At 38.1% G+C, this 24,408-nt stretch overlaps 1 non-coding gene across 1 annotated transcript; it reads left to right on the top strand.

Moving 5' to 3' along the window:
* The first annotated feature begins 12,077 nt into the window (after window positions 1–12,077).
* Window positions 12,078–12,185, top strand: LOC112745896 (small nucleolar RNA R71). Its single transcript, XR_003173802.1, has one exon. It is a non-coding gene; the product is annotated as a small nucleolar RNA R71 (small nucleolar RNA).
* The last annotated feature ends 12,223 nt before the right edge of the window (window positions 12,186–24,408 follow it).

Raw genomic sequence — 24,408 nt, forward strand, 5'->3', positions numbered from 1 at the left:
GTTTGGTATGTTAAATAAGGTTTTATGGTGTTTTGGTAGCTGTTTGGAGGTTTGAAATGCTTGGTTTAGTGCAAAAACATAGAAAATTTTGAAAAATAGAGCACCAACCCACGCGTACGCGTGCCTCACGTGTACGCGTGACCCTAAGCTTTTTTCACCAATCCATGTGCACGCGTCACCCACGCGTACGCGTGGATCCCAATTTTCCACCTCCCAGCCAAAAACCTGAGAGTTGTGCGTGAAGTGTGCCAACTTTGTGCCTTCACCCACGCGTACGTGCGCCTCATGCATACGCATCACTCTCTGAATAAGCCATCTACACGTACGCATGACACACGTGTACATGTCACTTCCATTTCACCATCACCACGTGTACGCGTCGTTGCACGCGCACCCGTGGATTGACCTTCTTCACCACTCTTCTTTTCTCATCTTCTTTCCATTTCTTTTCATCTCCTCTCTTCTTCCCTTTTCTTACCCCTCATCCAACACTTCCAAACACCATTTAAACCATTCCTTTTAGATAGTTAGTTGTTTAGTTAGTTTAATTTTCATCAATTTTCTAGTTTTCATCATAAGTGTCGGATTATACATCTTGTTTACTATCTATTGCTGCTGATTATTGATGCGATGTTAGTTTAACATCATTTTTGTTAATTGTCATTGTTGGATTATCTTGTTGAGGTTACAATTCATTACTTGGTTTTGAACTCTTCATGCTTAATGTTTGTGAACACCAAGTGAATGAGAATTACCTTCAAGCTTTTAAATCTTTTGAATTGCATGATTTGGCCACCATGTGATTTGAATCCTTTTCTTTAATTAGGCAATTTCTTAATGGATGTTGTGCATTTATCTTAATGCATTGTATTTCTTGATCATATGCATCCATATGTTTTTTTTGGCTTAAATGCTTTCATGCTTCTTTATTGCTTGTGTGGGTGTCTTAACCTACAAGTTTAGAGCATCTCAAGCACATTAGGATGAGTGAATAGTTCTTTTTATGCTAGTGTGTGTTCTAAAGCGTGCGTAACTTAGAATGCACACTTACTTTTATCCATGTCACACATTAGGTCACTCACTTGATTCTAGTGATTATTACCTCATTCCAACAATGCATGCTTCCTTGCTTTTGCATTTACTTTTCTTACTGTCCTGCCTTCTATTTTCAGGATGAGTCATTATAAGCTAAAACGGAAGCGAGACAAAGAACATGCAGCAACCGGTTGATCTACCAGCTGAAGGTAGCAACTCGGCAAGTCGCCGTACCCCCTTGATCATCTTTGAATGCACCAAGGACGGTGCAAACTTTTAAGTGTGGGGAGGTCGTCCGACCAGTCGGCATTTTTGGGTGACAAATTCCTAATCCCAACACTTTTGCATTTCACTTTTAGGTCTTTTAGGAACTTTAGTTGTATTTTCTTATTTTTGCATATATATATTTAATAAGCTTAGTCAAAATAATGAAATTTTTCAAGAAATTTATCTATAGGGCACACGACCCTATTGATTTGAGTAAAAAATTTTAATTGAACTTGCTTGAATTATGTATATATTGTGGAACATGGTTTTTGAGCTAAGAACACAAGCTTGTGAGTTTCGAGCCTTAATTGTGTGGTTACATCTTATAACCACTTATCTTCCTTCTTGTGTATATTGTTCTCTTTCTATGATTGTAATCTTGATTTGTTTGATTCTTTATGTCCATTATTTTGTGTATATATACATGTACATGATTGAGGCCATCACTTCATCTAGCTCACCTATCCAAATAGCCTACCTTTCATCAACCATTGTTAGCCAACTTTGAGCTTATTTCAATCCCCTTTGTTCTTAATATTAGCACATTACAAGTCTTGAAGCGAAAAATAATAAATGTCCTTAATTTGGATCTTTGATTAGCTTAGGCTAGTGAGTGTGTATTATTCAAGTGTGGAGAAACTTGGGACATTGGTTGGGAAAAGGTGTGTGTTGTATTTTTGTTGAAAATATTGGGAATTGGGTACATGCTCATATGTTAATTAAATGTAAAACTATATGCATTGATGCTTTTGTATATATGTTATTGCAAAAAGAAAAAAAATGAGAAAACAAAAAAAAATAAATACATATGAAAAGAAAAAAAAAGAAGAAAAATAGAAAGAAAAGAAAAAGAAAAAGAAAGAAATAAAAAGGGGACAAAATGTCCCAAAGTGAAGTCCAATAAAAATCAATCCATGTGTTATGATAAAAAGAAAGAATGCATAAGTATGTGAAAAAGTGAGAAGAATGGGTTGTCAGGTTAGTTTAGATTTGTATAGGTTGCTATATAGGTTAGGTGGGAAGCTTAGGTTAATCAAAGATTCAAATTTCAAGTCCACTTAACCATATGCATCTTACCTTGACCCTAGTCCCATTACAACCTATGGAAAAGACCTCTTGATATTTGTATGCATGCATGAAATAATTGTTGATTGTTAGATGAAAAATAAATCTTGGAAAGCATGATTAGAGGAGAATTGAGTGAATCGACCCTAAACACTTGAGCGACTAGAATGCATACACAACCGGAGAGGGTTCGATTGCTCAATTACATGTTTTCACCTACAATCATCACTCTTCTTGCAAGTATCTAAAATCTTTAATAACTCAATTCAATTGTGGTTTGGCTTGGTTGTTAATACCTTTAGCCCTTGTGGTTATATTAGTTTTCTTGGAAGTTGAGTTGTTTTGACCAAGCAATTGCATTCATTTAGATAGTTGCATTTATATAGGTTGCATTTAGGTAGTTTACATTGAATAAATGATAGTACCCTTGTCTCTTTCTTGATTCAAGCATGAGGACATGCTTGGTTTAAGTGTGGGGAGATTTGATGAACCACTATTTGGTGGTGCATTCTATGCTGAATTTAGGGGGTTTTATCTCCTTTTTCCCACATTTATTCACCAAAATAGCATAGTTTTGTATATTCTCCTTAATTTGCGCTTAAGAGTGAAAATATACTTTTTAGGCCCTTAATTGGTTAATTTTAATTCACCTTTGATTTCACTAGATGCCTTGATATGTGTGTTAGTGATTTCAGGTTGAAAAGGCTATGAATGGATCAAAGGAATGAAGAGAAAAGCATGCAAAGTGTAGAAATCATGGGAAATCAAGGATTTGGGATGCATTCATCGATGCGCACACGTAGCAGACGCGCACGCGTGGAATGTGAAGTCGCATGGCGACGCGTACGCGTACATAACGCGTACGCGTGGAACGCAAATTGCCAAGTGGTATGCAAAATCGTGATCGTTCATTCCTTGGTAACGGCATCAAAAACTTAATACCCACGTTCATAATTTTAGTTCTTTGTCACAACTTCGCACAACTAACCAGCAAGTGCACTGGGTCGTCCAAGTAATAAACCTTACGTGAGTAAGGGTCGATCCCATGGAGATTGTTGGCTTGAAGCAAGCTATGGTCACCTTGTAAATCTCAGTCAGGCGGATTCAAATGGTTATAGAGTTTTAATAATTAAAAGATAAATAAAACGTAAAATAGGATAGAGATACTTATGTAATTCATTGGTGAGAATTTCAGATAAGCGTATAGAGATGCTTTTGTTCCTCCTGAACCTCTGCTTCCTGCTGTCTTCATCCAATCATTCCTACTCCTTTCCATGGCAAGCTTTATGTAGGGCATCATTGTTGTCAATGGCTACATCCCGTCCTCTCAATGAAAATGGTCCAAAATGCGCTTTCACCACACGGCTAATCATCTGTCGGTTCTCGATCATTCTGGAATAGGATTCAGTAATCCTTTTGAGTCTGTCACTACGCCCAGCACTCATGAGTTTGAAGCTCGTCACAGCCATCATTTCCCAGATCCTACTCGGAATACCACAGACAAGGTTTAGACTTTCCGAATCTCAAGAATGGCCGCCAATAATTCTAGCCTATACCACGAAGACTCTGATCTCATGATCAGGAGGCTAAGAGATACACATTCAAGCTTGTTTGCATGTAGAACGGAAGTTTTTGTCAAGCACGCGTCCATAAGTGAGAATGATGATAGGCATCACATAATCATCACATTCATCATGTTCTTGTGTGCGAATGAATATCTTGGAGAAGAAATAGGCTTGAATTGAATAGAAAAACAATAGTACTTTGCATTAATTCATGAGGAATAGCAGAGCTCCACACCTTAATCTATGGTGTGTAGAAACTCTACCGTTGAAAATACATAAGAACAAGGTCTAGGCATGGCCGAATGGCCAGCCTCCCTAAATGGCATATGAATTCAAAAATTGGGAAAAGACCTCTAGTCCAATAGTAAAGAGTTCTATTTATCCTAAACTAGTTACTAGGGTTACAGAAATAAGTAAATGATGCAAAAATCCACTTCCGAGCCCACTTGGTGTGTGCTTGGGCTGAGCATTGAAACTTTCACGTGTAGAGGTCTTCCTTGGAGTTGAACGCCAGTTTGTAACCTGTTTCTGGCGTTTAACTCTGCTTTGCAACCTGTTTCTGGCGTTTAACTCCAGAATAGGGCAGAGAGTTGGCGTTGAATGCCAGTTTGCATCATCTAAAGTCGGGCAAAGTATGGACTATTATATATTTCTGGAAAGCCCTGGATGTCTACTTTCCAACGCAATTGAGAGCGCACCATTTGAACTTCTGTAGCTCCAAAAAATTCACTTTGAGTGCAGGGAGGTTAGAATCCAACAGCATCTGCAGTCCTTCTTCAACCTCTGAATCTGATTTTTGCTCAAGTCCCTCAATTTCAGCCAGAAATTACCTGAAATCACAAAAAAACACACAAACTCATAGTAAAGTCTAGGAATCTGAATTTTATTTAAAAACTAATAAAAATATACTAAAAACTAACTAAATCATACTAAAAACTATGTAAGAACAATGCCAAAAAGCGTATAAATTATCCGCTCATCACAACACCAAACTTAAATTGTTGCTTGTCCCCAAGCAACTGAAAATCAAATAGGATAAAAAGAAGAGAATATACTATAAATTCCAAAATATCAATGAAACTTAGCCCCAACTAGATGAGCGGGACTAGTAGCTTTTTGCCTCTTGAATAGTTTTGGCATCTCACTTTATCCATTGAAGTTCAGAATGATTGGCATCTATGGGAACTCAGAATTCAGATAGTGTTATTGATTCTCCTAGTTCAGTATGTTGATTCTTGAACACAGCTACTTTATGAGTCTTGGTCGTGGCCCTAAGCACTCTGTTTTCCAGTATTACCACCGGATACATACATGCCACAGACACATAACTGGGTGAACCTTTTCAGATTGTGACTCAGCTTTGCTAAAGTCCCCAATTAGAGGTGTCCAGGGTTCTTAAGCACACTCTTTTTTTGCTTTGGACCTTGACTTTAACCGCTCAGTCTCAAGTTTTCACTTGACACCTTCACGCCACAAGCACATGGTTAGGGACAGCATGGTTTAGCCGCTTAGGCCAGGATTTTATTCCTTTAGGCCCTCCTATCCACTGATGCTCAAAGCCTTGGATCCTTTTTACCCTTGCCTTTTGGTTTTAAGGGCTATTGGCTTTTTGCTCTTGCCTTTTGGTTTTAAGAGCTTTTGACCTTTTCTGCTTGCTTTTTCTTTTTCTTTTTTTTTTCGCCATTTTTCTTTTCTCTTCTCTCTTTTTTTTTCGCAAGCTTTTGTATTCATTGCTTTTTCATGCTTCAATAATCAATTTTATGATTTTTTAGATTATCAATAACATTTCTCTTTTTTCATCATTCTTTCAAGAGCCAACATATTTAACATTCATAAACCACAATATCAAAAGACATATGCACTGTTCAAGCATTCATTCAGAATATAAAAAGTATTGTCACCACATCAAAATAATTAAACTAGTTTCAAGGATGAATTCGAAACCATGTACTTCTCGTTCTTTTGTAATTAAAGCATTTTTCATTTAAGAGAGGTGATAGATTCATAGAACATTCATAGCTTTAAAACATAGACACTTAAATACTAATGATCATGTAATAAGACACAAACATAAACATAAAGCATAGTAAACAAAAAACAGAGAAAAATAAATAGACAAAGAGATTAAGGAACGGGTCCACCTTAGTGAGGGTGGCATCTTCCTCTTCTTGAAGAACCAATGGTGCTCTTGAGCTCCTCTATGTCTCTTCCTTGTCTTTGTTGCTCCTCCCTCATAGCTCTTTGATCTTCTCTAATCTCATGGAGGATGATGGAGTGCTCTTGGTGCTCCATCCTTAGTTGTCCCATGTTGGAACTTAATTCTCCTAGGGAAGTGTTGATTTGCTCCCAATAGTTTTGTGGAGGGAAGTGCATCCCTTGAGGCATCTCAGGGATTTCATGGTGAGGAATTTCCTCATGCTCTTGTTGAGGTCCATGATCTCTTGTTTGTTCCATCCTTTTCTTAGTGATGGGCTTGTCCTCATCAATGAGGATGTCTCCTTCTATGTCAATTCCAGCCGAATTGCAGAAGTGGCAAATGAGGTGAGGAAAGGCTAACCTTGCCAAAGTGGAAGACTTGTCAGCCACCTTATAGAGTTCTTGAGGTATAATCTCATGAATTTCCACTTCCTCCCCAATCATGATACTATGGATCATGATGGCCCGGTCTATAGTAACTTCAGACCGGTTGCTAGTAGGAATGATTGAGCATTGGATGAACTCTAACCATCCTCTAGCTACAGGCTTAAGGTCCAGTCTTCTCAATTGAACCGGCTTGCCTCTTGAGTCAACTTTCCATTGAGCTCTTTCCACACATATGTCCATGAGGACTTGGTCCAACCTTTGATCAAAGTTGACCCTTCTAGTGTAGGGGCGTGTGTTTTCTTGCATTATTGGCAAGTTGAACGCCAACCTTACATTTTTTGAACTGAAAAATCTAAGTATTTCCCCCGAACCATTGTAAGCCAATTCTTTGGATTCGGGTTCACACTTTGATCATGGTTCCTAGTGATCCATGCGTTTGCATAGAACTCTTAAACCATTAAGATCCCGACTTGTTGAATGGGGTTGGTGTGAACTTCCCAACCTCTTCTTCGGATCTCATGTCGGATCTCCGGATACTCATTCTTTTTGAGCTTGAAAGAACCTCAGGGATCACTTTCTTCTTGGCCACAACTTCATAGAAGTGGTCTTGATGGACCTTTGAGATGAATCTCTCCATTTACTATGACTCAGAGGTGAAAGCAATTGCCTTCCCTTTCCTCTTTCTTGAGGTTTCTCTGGCCTTAAGTGCCATTAATGGTTATGGAAAAACAAAAAGCAATGCTTTTGCCACACCAAACTTAAAATGTTTGCTCGTCCCCGAGCAACAGAAGAAAGAAAGAAGGAGAAAAGGAGGAAAAATGGAGGAGAGGGAGCAATGTGTGTATTCGGCCAAGGGGAAGAAGAAAGGGTTGTGTTAGGTGAAAATGAAGAAGGAATGAGGGGTTTATATAGGAGTGGGGGGAGGTTTAGGGTTCGGCCATTAGGGTTGGGTTTGGGAGGGAAAAGAATTTGAATTTTGGAGGTAGGTGGGGTTCATGGGGAGGAGTGGATGGATGTGAGTGGTTAAGAGGTGATGGGGAAGAGTGATTGAGGTGACTGGTGAAGGGTATTTGGGGAAGAGGGTTATGAAAAGGTGTGAAGAGGAGAGAAGAAGAAGTGGGGTAGGTAGGGATCCTGTGGGGTCCACAAATTCTGTGGGGATCCTGTGGGGTCCACAGATCCAGTGGGGTCAAGGACTTAACATCCCTGCTCCAATTAGGCGTGTAAAATGCCCTTAGCATGCAATACTGGCGTTTAACGCCAGACTGCTGCCTGTTTTGGCGTTAAACACCCAAATGTATCCTGTTTCTGGCATTTAACGCTAGCTTGGTGCTTGTTTCTGGCGTTAAATGCCAGACAGATGCTTGTTTCTGGCGTTTAAATGCCAGAGTGCTCTTCCTCCAGGGTGTGCTGTTTCTTCTGCTATTTTTGATTCTGTTTTTAATTTTTTAGTTGTTCTTGTGACTTAACATGATCATCAACCTAATAAAACATGAAATAACAATAAAAATAAAATAGATATAATTAAATAGCATTGGGTTGCCTCCCAACAAGCACTTCTTTAATGTCAATAGCTTAATAGTGAGCTCTCATGGAGCCTCACAGATGTTCAGAGCATTGTTGGAATCTCCCAACACCAAACTTAGAGTTTGAATGTGGGGGTTCAACACCAAACTTAGAGTTTGGTTGTGGCCTCCCAACACCAAACTTAGAGTTTGACTGTGGGGGCTTTGGTTGACTCTGCAGTGAGGGAAGCTTTTCATGCTTACTCTCCATGGTTACTGATGCGCATAAACTAGTTATGCTACGATTTAGGAAATTGCACAATCGGCAAAATTCCTTCCAGCAAGTGCACCGGTTATCGTCAAGTAAAAACTCACAATAGAGTGAGGTCGAATCCCACAAGGATTGGTTGAATGAGCAATTCGTATTAGAAGTGTGTCTAGTTGAGCGGAATCAAGAATTAGATGAGAGTTGCGGAATGTAAAATTGGCGGGAAACGTAAATGGCAAGAAATTGAAATTGCGGAATCTTAAATTTCATGAATTAAAGAGCGAGAAGCTAAATTGCTGAAATTAAAAGGGAATAGGGGTGATTGCATGAATTGAATTGCAGAATGTAAAGAGAAAGTAGAAATCGGAGATGGGGAATTCATTGGGTTTTAGGAGATATTGAGATCTCCGAATCAAAACATTTTTATCTCTTCCTCAACCAATGCGTTCATTGAATTTTTGCTTGGCAATCTTATATGATTGGATCCCAATCCCTTGGCTCACCAATTCTCTCTAAAAACAAACAAATTTCCAATCCCTTGGCTTAAATGTTCATAAGAAGAGATGATGCTCGATCACTGATTATACCACACAGTTTCATGAACCACAATTTGGTAGGATTACATGTCACAATATCCATCCAAACCCCAATCCAATTCACTGTGAGAAAGCTTCTCTAGCATGAATCCTCCATTCCTTTCCCAAGGTTCCGAAGGACTCCAATTATGGGTAGTTTCTTTCCCAAGACAACTACCCAATGGAATTAGATCGAGAAGCTTTCTAACAAAATTCAAGAGAAAAGATTGAAGAAGAAGATAAAACTATTATTGATTCATTGAATTACAATAGAGCTCCCTAACCCAATGAAAGGGGGTTTAGTGAGTCATAGCTCTGAATTCAATTACAAAAGTATGAAAACTTCCAAAAATCCCAAAAGGTAAAAGAAAAGTCCGTCCCTCTAACTTAAATTCTATCCTATTTATACACTTTCTTCATTGAGCTTCTGTTGTGTTTCTTGGGCTTTGAGGCCTCTCCCTGCTTTCCTTTTGCTTTGGGTTTATGATCCATAATCTTGATGAGGCTGCTGATCCAAATTCTGTAACATTCATTGAGCCAACTTAGTGATAATCAAGTAATGACACATGACTCAACAAATTGAAATTCCAGACTCATCAATCCTTCAGGCCCAATCCCATAAACCATGATATTCAATTGGGTTTCATACCAGAGTAAGTTTAAGTTAATGTTTGTGCTCAAATGCTAACTTAAACTGCAATATTTTTGGCCCAGAAACCTTTTCCAAGAGTGGTGTTTAAGTTGCAGTTTAAGCTTAAACTGCAGCTTAAACGCCAGACACTTCCAGTGATGCCTTTTGTGGAAGCACGTTTAAGCTTCAGTTTAAGGTTAAACTGAAGCTTAAACGTGGAAATGGAAGAAGGCAGCCCTGGAGGGTAACGTAGTCGAACACGTTTAAGCTTCAGTTTAAGGTTAAACTGAAGCTTAAACGTGGAGATAGGAAAAGCAGCCCTGGAGGTCGAACACGTTTAAGCTCCAGTTTAAGGCTAAACTGGAGCTTAAACGTGGAAGCGGAGAAAGGTAGCCCTGGAGGTCGAACACGTTTAAGCTCCAGTTTAAGGTTAAACTGGAGCTTAAACGTGGAAGCGGAGAAAGCAACCCCTGGAGGTCGAACACGTTTAAGCTCCAGTTTAAGGTTAAACTGGAGCTTAAACGTGGAAATGGAGAAAGCAACCCTGGAGGAGAAAACTTGGTCGAACACGTTTAAGCTCCAGTTTAAGGTTAAACTGGAGCTTAAACGTGGAAATGGCTCCCTGGTGCATTTCCCATTTCTGGCGTTTAACTTCCAGTTTAAGGTTAAACTGGAGGTTAAACGCCACTTTCACCCTTTCCTCAGCTTTCATGATTTTGGCCGTTTAAGTTCCAGTTTAAGCTTAAACTGGAACTTAAACTCCACATGTGATATTCAAGCTTCCTTTATTGATTTTTGTTGCTTCCTTGCCTAGCCTCTTCTTTCCTGAAATCATCCAAACAACTGCATCAAAGTCTTGCAAATTTTTATGAGAATCTTCCATTCATAGCATTCAAGTAATATAACTAAAAACTCATGAAATTTGCATAAAAATCATACTGTTTGGATGGTTCATTGCTTTGTTATTCATTTAACCATTCTTGGTTACTTTAAGCTCAAGAAAGTGCATAAAACAACTAAAACTAACAGAAAAATGCTAGTGAAACTCGCCTAAGATGCCTTGGCATCAGTTACAGAAGGAGATCCTTGAGTTTTAAACACAAGGTTGTCCTCATTCAGTTGAAGGACCAACTCTCCTCTGTCCACATCAATCACAGCTTTTGCTGTGGCTAGGAAGAGTCTTCCAAGGATGATGGATTCATCTTCATCCTTCCCAGTGTCTAGGATTATGAAATCAGGAGGGATGTAAAGGCCTTCAACCTTTACTAACACGTCCTCTACTAATCCATAAGCCTATTTTCTTGAGTTGTCTACCATCTCTAATGAGATTCTGGCAGCTTGCACCTCAAAGATCCCAAGTTTCTTCATTACAGAGAGTGGCATAAGGTTAATGCCTGACCCCAGGTCACACAGAGCCTTCTCAAAGGTCATGGTGCCTATGTTACAAGGAATTAGGAATTTACCAGGATCCTGTTTCTTTTGTGGTAATTTCTGCCTATCCAATGCATTTAGTTCATTGGTGAGCAAGGGAGGTTCATCTTCCCAAGTCTCATTACCAAATAATTTGGCATTCAGCTTCATGATTGCTCCTAAATATTGAGCAACTTGCTCTTCAGAAATGTCTTCATCTTCTTCAGAAGATGAATAGTCATCAGAGCTCATGAATGGTAAAAGGAGGTTCAAAGGAATCTCTATGGTCTCTAGATGAGCCTCAGATTCCTTTGGTTCCTCAAAGGTAAACTCCTTATTGGTCAGTGAACGTCCCAGGAGGTCATCCTCACTAGGATTCATGTCCTCCTCCTCCTCTTTGGGTTCGGCCACACCAAGTAAGGTAATGGCCTTGCACTCTCTTTTTGGATTCTCTTCTGTATTACTTGGGAGAGTACTAGGAGGGGTTTCAGTGACTCTTTTACTCAGCTGGCCCACTTGTGCCTCCAAATTTCTAATGGAGGATCTTGTTTCATTCATGAAACTTAAAGTGGCCTTAGATAGATCAGAGACTATATTTTCTAAGCTAGATGGATTCTGCTCAGAATTCTATGTCTGTTGCTGAGTGGATGATGGAAAAAGCTTGCTATTGCTAAACCTGTTTCTTCCACCATTATTAAAGTCTTGTTGAGGCTTTTGTTGATCCTTCCATGAGAAATTTGGATAATTTCTCTATGAGGGATTATAGGTGTTTCCATAGGGTTCCCCCATGTAATTCACCTCTGCTATTGCAGGGTTCTCAGGATCATAAGCTTTTTCATCAGAAGATGCCTCTTGAGTACTGTTGGATGCAGCTTGCAATCTATTCAGACTCTGAAAATTTATATTGACTTGTTGAGTCAATATTTTATTCTGAGCCAATATGGCATTTAGAGTATCAATTTCAAGAACTCCCTTCCTATGAGGCATCCCATTACTCACAGGATTCCTTTCAGAAGTGTAGATAAACTGGTTATTTGCAACCATGTCAATGAGTTCCTGAGCTTCTGCAGGTGTTTTCTTTAGGTGAATGGATCCACCTGCAGAATGGTCCAATGATATCTTTGATAATTCAGACAGACCATCATAGAATATATCCAGGATGGTCCATTCTGAAAGCATGTCAGAAGGACACTTTTTGGTCAGTTGCTTATATCTCTACCAAGCTTCATAGAGGGATTCACCTTCTTTCTGTTTGAAAGTTTGAACATCCACTCTAAGCTTACTAAGCTTTTGAGGAGGAAAAAACTTGGCTAAGAAAGTCGTGACCAGCTTATCCCAAGAGTTCAGGCTATCTTTAGGTTGAGAGTCCAACCATATTCTAGCTCTGTCTCTTACAGCAAACGGGAAAAGCATAAGCCTGTAGACCTCGGGATCAACCCCATCGGTCTTAACAGTATCACAGATTTGCAAGAATTCAGTTAAGAACTGAAAAGGATCTTCTGATGGAAGTCCATAAAACTTGCAGTTCTGTTGCATCAGAGAAACTAATTGAGGCTTTAGCTCAAAATTGTTTGCTCCAATGGCAGGGATTGAGATGCTTCTTCCATGTAAATTGGAATTTGGTGCAGTAAAGTCACCAAGTATCTTCCTTGCATTGTTATTATTTTCGGCCATGTCTCCTTCTTTTTCGAAAATTTCTGTCAGATTTTCTCCAGAGAGTTGTGCTTTAGCTTCCCTTAGCTTCCTCTTCGGAGTCCTTTCAGGTTCAGGATCAGCTTTAACAAGAATATTCTTATCCTTGTTCCTGCTCATATGAAAAAGAAGAGAACACAAAAGAAAATATGGAATCCTCTATGTCACAGTATAGAGATTCCTTATGTAAGTATAAGAAGAAAAGAATAAAAGAAGAGAAATTCGAACACCAAGAGGAAGAGAGGGTTCAAATTTTTGAGTAGAAGAGAAGTGTTAGTAGATAAATAAATAAATAGAAGGGGGTGAGAGAGAGAAGAATTCGAAAATTAAATAAAATAAAATAAAAATATTTTTGTTTTTATTTTAAATATTAGTTATAATTCGAAAATTTTAAAAAAAGACAAATAAAATTAAAAAAAATTAAAACAATTAGTTAATTAAAAAGGAATTGTGAAAAAGAGGTTAGTGATTTTCGAAAATTAGAGAGAGAGAATTAGTTAGGTAGTTTTGAAAAAGATAACAAATAAACAAGATAAGATTAATTGAAAAAGATTTGAAAATCAATTTTGAAAAGATAAGAAGTTGGAAAATATTTTGAAATTGATTTTGAAAAAGATGTGATTGAAATTTATTTTGAAAAAGATTTGAAAAAAAAATTTAAAAAGATTTGATTTTGAAAGTTAAAGTTGATTACTTGACTAACAAGAAACCAAAAAGATATGATTTTAAAATTTAAAGATTGAACCTTTCTTACTAGGCAAGTAACAAACTTAAAATTTTTGAATCAATCACATTAATTGTTAGAATTAATTTCGAAAATATGAAATAGAAATAAGAAAAAGATTTTGAAAATAAATTTTGAAAATTTCAAAATTATGAAAGAAAAAATGAAAAAGATTTGATTTTTGAAAAAGATTTGAAAAAGATAGAATTTTTAAATTGAAAATTTGATTTGACTTATAAGAAACAACTAAATTTAAAAACTTTTTGACTAAATCAAACCAAATTTTCGAAAATTTTATGAGAGAATAAGAGAAAGATATTTTTTTGATTTTTGAATTTTTAATGAAGAAAGAGAAAAACAACAAAAAAACTCAAAACATGAAAATTATGAATCAAAACACATGATGCATGCAAGAACACTTTGAATGTTAAGATGAACATCAAGAACACTTTGAATGTCAAGATGAACACCAAGAACTTATTTTTGAAAATTTTTAAGAGAAGGAAAACATGCAAGACACCAAACTTAGAAATTTTCAAACTTTAAACACTAACAAATTGAAAATGCATATGGAGAACAAGAAAAGACACAAAATAAGAAAATGCAAAGATCAAACAAAGAAGATCATCAAGAACAACTTGAAGATCATGAAGAATACCATGCATGAGTTTTCGAAAATTAAAGAAAATTATAAAAGCATGCAATTGACACCAAACTTAAAATTTAACACAAGACTCAAACAAGAAACATCAAATTTTTGGGTTTTTTTTATTTTATTTACAAATTTTTTGGGTTTTTTTTTCGAAAATTAATTGGAAAAGAAAAATAAGGATTTCAAAATTTTTAATGAGAATTCCAGGAATCATGCAATGTTAGTCTAAAGCTCCGGTCCAGGAATTAGACATGCCTTACTAGCCAGCCAAGCTTTCAGTGAAAGCTCCGGTCCAAAACACTAGACAAGGCCAATGGCCAGCCAAGCTTCAGCATACATAGTTCAAGCATGTGAAGAAGAACCCTCAGTCCAAAAGAATTTGGACATGACTTTACAGCCAGCCAGGATTCAACATTTCCCATGAAATTATAGAATTCCTTCTTAAAAAATTCTGAAGAACATAAATTAATTAAAATAATTTTTTTTGAAATTTTTCGAAAATAAAATGTAAAAAGCTTAAACATAAAATAAAATTACCTAATCTGAGCAACAAGATGAACCGTCAGTTGTCCAAACTCGAACAATCCCCGGCAACGGCGCCAAAAACTTGGTATGCAAAATCGTGATCGTTCATTCCTTGGTAACGACGTCAAAAACTTAATACGCACGTTCATAATTTTAGTTCTTTGTCACAACTTCGCACAACTAACCAGCAAGTGCACTGGGTCGTCCAAGTAATAAACCTTACGTGAGTAAGGGTCGATCCCACGGAGATTGTCGGCTTGAAGCAAGCTATGGTCACCTTGTAAATCTCAGTCAGGCGGATTCAAATGGTTATAGAGTTTTAATAATTAAAAGATAAATAAAATGTAAAATAGGATAGAGATACTTATGTAATTCATTGGTGAGAATTTCAGATAAGCGTATAGAGATGCTTTTGTTCCTCCTGAACCTCTGCTTCCTGCTGTTGATGAGCGGATATTTTATATGCTTTTTGGGGTTAATTTCATATAGTTTTTAGTATGTTTTAGTTAGTTTTTAGTTTATTTTCATTAGTCTCTAGGAAAAATTCATATTTCTGGACTTTACTATGAGTTTGTGTGTTTTTCTGTAATTTCAGGTATTTTCTGGCTGAAATTGAGGGAGCTGAGCAAAAATCTGATTCAGGTTGAAAAAGGACTGCTGATGCTGTTGGATCCTGACCTCTCTGCACTTGGAATGAAATTTCTAGAGCTACAGGAGTCCAATTGATGCGCTTCCAATTGCGTTGGAAAGTATACATCCAGGGCTTTCCAGCAATATATAATAGTCTATGCTTTTCTCAAGGATAAATGACGTAAACTGGCGTTCAACGCTAGTTCCATGTTGCAGTCTGGCGTCCAGCGCCAGAAACAGGTTATAAGTTGGAGTTCAACGCCAGAAACAGGTTACAACCTGGCGTTGAACGCCCAAAACAGCCCAGGCACGTGAAAAGCTTTAGTCTCAGCCCCAGCACACACCAAGTGGGCCCCATAAGTGGATTTCTGCACTATCTATCATAGTTTACTCATTTTCGGTAAACCTAGGTTACTAGTTTAGTATTTAAACAACTTTTAGAGATTTATTTTGTATCTCATGACATTTTAGATCTGAACTTTGTAATCTCTGACGGCATGAGTCTCTAAACTCCATTGTTAGGGGTGAGGAGCTCTGCTGTGTTTTGATGAATTAATGCAACTATCTCTGTTTTCCATTCAAACATGCGTGTTCCTATCTAAGATATTCATTCGCGCTTAATTATAGAGAAGGTGATGATCCGTGACATTCATCACCTTCCTCAATCCATGAACGTGTGTCTGACAACCACCTCCGTTCTACATCAGATTGAATGAGTATCTCTTAGATTCCTTAATCAGAATCTCCGTGGTATAAGCTAGAATCCATTGGCAGCATCCTTGAGAAACCGGAAAGTCTAAACCTTGTCTGTGGTATTCCGAGTAGGATTTTGGGATTGGATGACTGTGACGAGCTTCAAACTCGCGAGTGCTGGGCGTAGTGACAGACGCAAAAGGATAGTAAATCCTATTCTGGTATGATCGAGAACCTACAGATGATTAGCCGTGCGGTGACAGCGCATCTGGACCATTTTCACTGAAAGGAAGGATGGTAGCCATTGACAACGGTAATCCACCAACACACAGCTTGCCATAGGAGGGACGTGCGTGCATGAAGAATAAAATAGGGAGAAAGCAGAGATTCAAAAGACAAAGCATCTCCAAAACTCCAACATATTCTCATTTACTGCATAACAAGTATTTATTTCATGCTCTTTTATTCCTCGTAATTCAATTTGATAAGTGAATTGTTTTCCTGACTAAGAGTTACAAGGTAACCAGAGATTGCTTCAAGCCAACAATCTCCGTGGGATTCGACCATTACTCACGTAAGGTATTACTTGGACGACCCAGTGCACTTGCTGGTTAGTTCTGCGGAATTACATAGTGTGAAGTAATTTTCGTGCACCAGCTGTCTTCATCCAATCATTCCTACTCCTTTCCATGGCAAGATTTATGTAGGGCATCACCGTTGTCAATGGCTACATCCCGTCTTCTCAGTGAAAATGGTCCAAAATGCGCTGTCACCGCACGACTAATCATCTGTCGGTTCTCGATCATACTGGAATAGGATTCAGTAATCCTTTTGCGTCTGTCACTACGCCCAGCACTCGCGAGTTTGAATCTCGTCACAACCATCCCTTCCCAGATCCTACTCGGAATACCACAGACAAGGTTTAGACTTTCCGGATCTCAAGAATGGCCGCCAATAATTCTAGCCTATACCACAAAGACTCTGATCTCACGATCAGGAGGCTAAGAGATACACATTCAAGCTTGTTTGCATGTAGAACGAAAGTGTTTGTCAGGCACACGTTTATAAGTGAGAATGATGATGAGCGTCACATAATCATCACATTCATCATGTTCTTTTGTGCGAATGAATATCTTGGAGAAGAAATAGGCTTGAATTGAATGGAAAAACAATAGTACTTTGCATTAATTCATGAGGAACAACAGAGCTCCACACCTTAATCTATGGTGTGTAGAAACTCTACCGTTGAAAATACATAAGAACAAGGTCTAGGCATGGCCGAATGGCCAGCCTCCCTAAATGGCATATGAATTCGAAAATTGGGAAAAGACCTCTAGTACAATAGTAAAGAGTTCTATTTATCCTAAACTAGTTACTAGGGTTACAGAAATAAGTAAATGATGCAAAAATTCACTTCCAGGCCCACTTGGTGTGTGCTTGGGCTGAGCATTGAAGCTTTCACGTGTAGAGGTCTTCCTTGGAGTTGAACGCCAGTTTGTAACCTGTTTCTGGCGTTTAACTCTGCTTTGCAACCTGTTTCTGGCGTTTACCTCCAGAATAGGGCAGAGAACTGGCGTTGAATGCCAGTTTACGTCATCTAAACTCGGGCAAAGTATGAACTATTATATATTGATGGAAATCCCTAGATGTCTACTTTCCAACGCAATTAAGAGCGCACCATTTGGACTATTGTAGCTCCAGAAAATCCACTTTGAGTGCAGAGAGGTCAGAATCCAACAACATCTACAGTCCTTCTTCAACCTCTGAATCTGATTTTTGCTCAAGTCCCTCAATTTCTGCCAGAAATTACCTGAAATCACAGAAAAACACACAAACTCATAGTAAAGTCCAGAAATTTGAATTTTATTTAAAAACTAATAAAAATATATTAAAAACTAACTAAATCATACTAAAAACTATGTAAAAACAATGCCAAAAAGCGTATAAATTATTCGCTCATCACCAAGTGACGCGTACGCGTGATCCACGCATACATGTCGATTCTCGCACGTGACTTCATTAAAGTGAAAATGCTGGGGGTAATTTCTGGGCTTCCCAGGCCCAAATCCAACTCATTTTGAGGTTATTATATGCAGAAACCAAGAGGAGTCTAAGAGGGGGAAGTCATAATTGAATTTTGGAGGGAATGCTTTAGTTAGTTTCTAGAGAGAGAAGCTATCTCTTGTCTCTAGAATTAGGTTAGATATAGATTAGAATTTCTTAGATCTAGGTTTAATTCTAGCTTTCATCTACTTTTCCTTTTCAATTTCTTGTTCCTCTACCTTTCCTCTCTCTAGTTTTGTATTTCATTCTTGTAATTGTTCACTTGTTGTTGATGCACTTTTGTTTCTTCTATTTCTATTTTAATGCAATTTATGTTTGATTTCCTTTATTGTTGAATTGCTTGTTGTTAATTCTTTGCAATTAATAGTTGTAAATTTACTTTTTTTGCAATTTTATCTTGCTTTCCTTATGTGCCTTCCAAGTGTTTGATTAAATGTTTGGAAGAATGTTAGAGTAGATTTTTCTTCTCTTGGCTTTGGTTGAGTAATTGGAGACTCTTGAATTATCAAACTCCTTTGTTGATTGATGATTGAAAGTTGCTAGTTGATTTAAATTCCACTAACTCTAGTCTTTCCTTAGAAGTTGACTAGGACTTGAGGATCCAAGTTGATTTATCCACTTGACTTTCCTTCATTGTTAGAGGTTGACTAAGTGGGAGCAATGGACAATTGATGTCACAATTGATGATGATAATGAGAATAGGACTTCCAATTCTCATTCCTTGCTAAGAGCTTTCTTAACTATTAGTTTTATTCTTGTAATTTACGGCTGTTAGTTTTATTCTTGCAATTTACTTTTCTTGTTCCTTATTCAAAACCCCAAAATATACATCTCATAACCAATAACAAGAACACTTCCCTATAATTCCTTTGAGAGACGATCCGAGGTTTGAATACTTCAGTTATTATTTTTAGGTGTTTGTTACTTGTGACAACCAAATTTTTCATGAAAGGATTATTTGTTGGTTTAGAAACTATACTAGCAACGAGATTCCATTTGTGAAATTCTTTACCATAAAAAATTCGCTCATCAATATATGAGTCTCTGTTAATCAGGACTCCAGCCTCTTTGCACAAGCAAAAGATAAGGTGTGGATAGGCCAATTTGGCTTGAGTTGACATCCTATTTGCAACCTTGTACAACTCAAAGGGGATTAATTGGTGGACTTCCACCTCATTCCCCATCATGATGCAGTGAATCATCACAGCCCTTCTAATGGTGACTTCAGAGTGGTTGCTAGTGGGGAGTATGGAACGCCCAATGAAATCCAGCCAACCCTTAGCAACTGGTTTGAGATACAATCTTCTCAATTGGTTTGGTTTACCTTTTATGTTATTGATCCACTAAGTTCCAGGTAGACATATGTCTTCTAGCACCCTTCTATTAAAGGATTATGGATCATCCCTTTGTGGAAGTAATTTAAAGATCTCTCTCACCTTGTCAGGATGAAAATAGAGAGTCTTTCTTCGGACCATGGTGCGAAAAGTATGGAACCCTTGTCCATCTCCCTTTTGCTTATCTGTCATCCACAGATTTGCATAGAATTCATGAACCATTGTTATTCCAACATTGGTCACAGGATCGGCCAGGGTCTCTCAGCCTCTCTTTTGAAACTTCTCTTGGATCTCCGGGTACTCATCTTCGTTTAATTCGAATTTGGCCTCCGGGATCACTATCTTCTTGCACATTATTTTTGTAATAATGTTCTTCATGCTGCTTGGTATAGAATCTGAAAGGTTTGAAAATAGCTGTTGGGTTATCTTCTTTGCTTCTTAAAGTGGGTTTTCAATTTTTTAGAGCCATGGAATTCGAATAGAGTGAGAAAGTAAGGCTCATTCAAATGGGATGTAGATGAAGGAGTGTGTGGGGTGAATGATATATATAGGGAGGGGTAGGGTGGGTTTTCGAAATTTAATTAGATAAAAGATAAAGAAGATATGATTCACACTTTGGTAAATGATAGAAAAAGATGAGTTTTGAAATTTGTTTAATTATCAAAGATATGAAAAAGATACAAAAGATAAGATAGAAAGTATGGAGGGTACATAAAAGATTTTAAAGTTTATTAAAAGATTTGAAAAAGAATTGCAGAAGATATGAAATTTTGAAAAAGATTTGAAAAAGAATTGAGAAAGATTTGAAAAGATTTTAAATTTGAAAAGGAATTTGAAATTGAAAGATGATGGTTGAAAGAATCTTGTTTGAAAGATATGATTAAAAAGATAAGAATTGGAAAAGATATGTTTTGAAAAAGTCAAAAACCTCCCCTACCTTTGTTGGGCGTTGAATGCCCAAAATACCCCCATTCTGGCGTTCAACGCCAACCTTATGCTCCCCCTGGGCGTTGAATGCCCAGACAGTCCCTCCTGGCTAGCATTCAACGCCAGCTTGCCACTCCTCTTTGGGCGTTGAACGCCCAACCAGTGCTCCCTGGCCGGCGTTCAATGCCAGTCTTGCTTCCCCCTTTAGGGCGTTGAACTCCATGCCAGTGTCCCCTAGCTGGTGTTCAACGCCGGCTTGCTGCTCCTAGAGGGTGTTGAACGCCAACCAATGTCCCCTGGATGGCGTTCAACACCAGTCTTGCTGCTTCTTGAGGGCGTTTCAATGCCCATCCTTTCCTCTTATCTGGCGTTCAACGCCAGCAAGGGGCTTTTCCCAGGGTGCTCTCTTTTGAGCTCTGAATACTGTTGTCTCTGTTCTAGGAGGTGCACATGATCATCAACATTAGAAAGCAAAGTAACTATGAAAAATACTTGAAATTTCAAGAAAACTAGACTAACTGAGAACAATTTAAAGAAACTGAAAAGAATAATATGCTACTACTCTTTGGGTTGCCTCCCAACAAGCGCTTTTTTACTGTCGTTTAGCTGGACTTTACTGCGCTTATGTCAGTGATAAACCCCAATTTGGTGGTTTTTTTGTGCTTATTTTAGGAGATTTTATCACCTTTTCCCACATTTATTCAATGAAATAGCATGGTTTTGTAATTCTCCCTTAAATTATGCTTAAATATGAAAACATGATTTTTAGGCCCTTAAATTAGTGATTTTAGTTCACTTTAATTCCATTCGATGCCTTGATGTATTTGTTGAGTGATCTCAGGTTCATAAGGCAAGTATTGGGTGGAAGAAATGAGGAGAAAAGCATACAAAGTAGAGAATTCATGAAGAAACAAAGATTGGGAATACTTCAATGGGCGCACAAGCGAACAAGGCGCGCGAGCGCAGAAGTGGCATCGCACGTCGACGCGCACGCGTACATGGCGCGTACGCGCGGATGAGAAAAATGGCCAAGCGACGCGCATGCGCACATGGCGCGTACGCGCCATTACTCGCACGTGACCCACTTAAAGGCAAAATGCTGGAGGCAATTTCTGACCTGCCTAGGCCCAAATCCAGCTTGTTTCTGAGTGTATTTCATGAAGAATTGAAGCCCAAGCAAAAGGGGGGAGCACTTTGTTAGTCAACATGAGCCTTTAGTTAGTTTTCTAGAGAGAGAAGCTCCCTCTTCTCTCTAGAATTAGGTTAGGATTAGGTTAATTTCTTGTAGATCTTGATTCAATTTCATGTTCTCATCTTGTTTCCTTTATGATTTCTTGTTTTTATTACTTGACTCTCTTAGTTGTATTGTTAATTTCTCATTTTGCTCTCTTTTATGTTGATGCACATTGTTGTATCTAATTTCCTTTTAATGCAATTTCACGTTTCTATGTTTCTCTTATGTTGATCTTGCTTGCTATTATCGATTTCTTGCTTATGTTAGTTATGGGTTTCATTAATTCTTGCATTTTGTGATGTTTACTTGTATTGCACTCTAAGTGTTTGATAGAATGTCTCCTTTAGTTTTTGAGTAGTTCTCTTGACCCTTGGCCTAGGATAAGGGGATTGAGTGATCTTGAGTCATTGGGTTTCATTGAATTAGTGATTCTAGAACCCTTCGGGATCAATTTGATAACCATTGACTCTAGCCTACTACTAAGTCAATTAGTGGCTAGGTTGGGACCTATGGATTGATGTTGATCAAGCAATTTGACGTACTCCAAGCCTAGGGGTAGATATTACGTACTTAAGGTTTTAGTGAGTAGACCTAATGAGATCGCTTCCTCATAATTATCAATAGTTAGAATGTTGACAAGGATGGTGATCTCAATTACCTACGTCTTAGCCAAGAGTTCTTTACCTTGCTTTCTTTAATTACTTACTTGATTTACTCTTCTTGCCACTCTTATAATTCAAATCCCTTGTTTCTTCATAGCCAATAATTGACCACTTCATTGCAATTCTTTGTGAGACGACCCGGAGTCTAAATACTTCGGTTAATTCTTATTGGGGTTTGTACTTGTGACAACTCAAATTTTTTATGTGAGAATTGTTTGTTGGTTTGGAGATATGCTTACAACGAAGTTCTTGTTTCTATAAAAGAAATTCTAGACTGACATGACAAACCTCATTATCAGTCAGCAACAGGGTGGATTTCTCTTGCTCAACTTTACCACTTGGTTGTGCGTGTACGCAAAACCCACACTATTTCGTACTACAACAGTAGTACCAGCAAGTGCACTGGGTCATCCAAGTAATACCTGAGCAAGTCAAGGTCGATCCCACGAGGATTGTCGCTTGAAGCAAGCTTATGGTTGTCTTACAGGTCTTAGTCAGATGAAATCAGAAGGTTTTTGGATTATCAATGATATAAACACAACATTTCTCAGAAGTTGTGAAATGAATAAGTGATAGGATTAGATTGAGAGTTGGAGTTGCTTTGTCTTTCTGAAGTAACTCTAGTACTACTGTTTTCTTTGCTTGTGAATGATCTTCTTCTATGGCAGGCTGTAAATGATCAAAGCCATGCTAATGGTCTTTGATCTACTCTGCTACAGGTTGAACACCATTGTCAGTGGTCATTCAATCTAACAGAGGGTGAAGCTCTTAGCAAATCATTCTCTTAGCGATCCTACTCAAAATGCCATAGACAAGGTCAAATCTTCTGGATCAGAGAATGTTGCTTCTTGATTCTATCATATACCATGGAGACCTTAATCTCCCTGGAGATCGAATGAACTGGTGTCTCGAGAAGCCCCCAACAAAATCGTGGATTAACCGTCTAAGAGGTGTATAAACATAGTTGTTGGCTCGTGCTTTCCGGCCAAGTATTTACACGAACCCTAGTAGACCCGGGTGTTTGTCAGGCATGTTCGTCTTAATGTGATGAACAGAGCCAATTTGTCAGATCGTCCTATTCATCACGATGACATCGGAATATACATCTTAGAGCTACATCAAACACGGATCGAAGAAGAAGAAATAGTACTTTTATTAAATCATAGGACTCAGCAGGGCTCCTCCCCTCAACCTAGGAGGTTTAGAAACTCATACTGAAAATAAAAACAATGGTGGAAAACATGAATGGTGATCTCCTGAATTGGATAGTTATGATTCGTTCTAAGTTACATGAATTAAATCCCTTAAATACTAAACTAATGACTAGTAAGGGTAAAACAGTCTATTTAGTGCTAAAATCCACTTCTGAGGCCCACTTGGTGAGTGTTTGGGCTGAGCTTTGCTGAGATCCACATGCTATGAGCCTCCTTAGGCGTGGAATACCAACTAGGGCGTCCTCTCTGGGCATTTGGACGCTGGGCTCTGTTCTTTGGGCGCTGGACTCCTGGAAGGGGGCAGGAAGCTAGCGTTGGACGCCAGTTTTGGGCCTTCTAATCCAAAGCAAAGTATAAACTATTATATATTGCTGGAAATCTCTGGAAGTCAGCTTTCCATAGCCATTGAAATCATTCTATTTGGACCTTTGTAGCTCCAGAAAATCTCTTCCAAATGCAGGCAGGTCAGATTTGGACAGCATCAACAGTGCTTTCTCTATCTCTGAATCAGACTTCCGCTCCAACTCCTCAATTTCAGCCAGAAAATACCTGAAATTGCCCAAAAACACAAAAACTCACAGTAGAATCCAAAAATGTGAATTTAACACAAAAACCTATAAAAACTTAATAAAAACTAAATAAAAACTACTAAAAATTATATGAAAATGATGCCAAAAAGCATATAAAATATCCGCTCATCACAACACCAAACTTATACCGTTGCTTGTCCCCAAGCAACTAAAAACATAGTAGGATAGAAAAGAAAATTAAGATACAATAAATTTCTAAGTTTCAAATGAAGCTTAGTTAAAATTAGATGAGTGGGACTTATTAGCTTTTTGCTTTTGAATAGTTTTGCCATCTCACTATCCATTGAAACCCAGAGATGTTGGAGCCTTAGGAACTAAGAATCCAGATGATATTATTGACTTTCCTAGTTAACATTATTTTGATTCTTGAACACAGCTTTCTGAGTCTTGGCCGTGACCCTAAGCACTCTGTTTTCTAATATACCACCGGATACATTCATGCCACAGACACTCTATCTGGGTGAACCTTTTCAGATCGTGACTCAGCTTTGCTAGGGTCCCCAGATAGAGGTTTTCAGAGTTCTTAAGCACACTCTTTTTGCTTTGGACCACGACTTTAACCG

Source organism: Arachis hypogaea, chromosome 14 (genome assembly GCF_003086295.3).
Source record: "Arachis hypogaea cultivar Tifrunner chromosome 14, arahy.Tifrunner.gnm2.J5K5, whole genome shotgun sequence".
In the NCBI taxonomy this organism is placed as follows: Eukaryota; Viridiplantae; Streptophyta; class Magnoliopsida; order Fabales; family Fabaceae; genus Arachis; species Arachis hypogaea.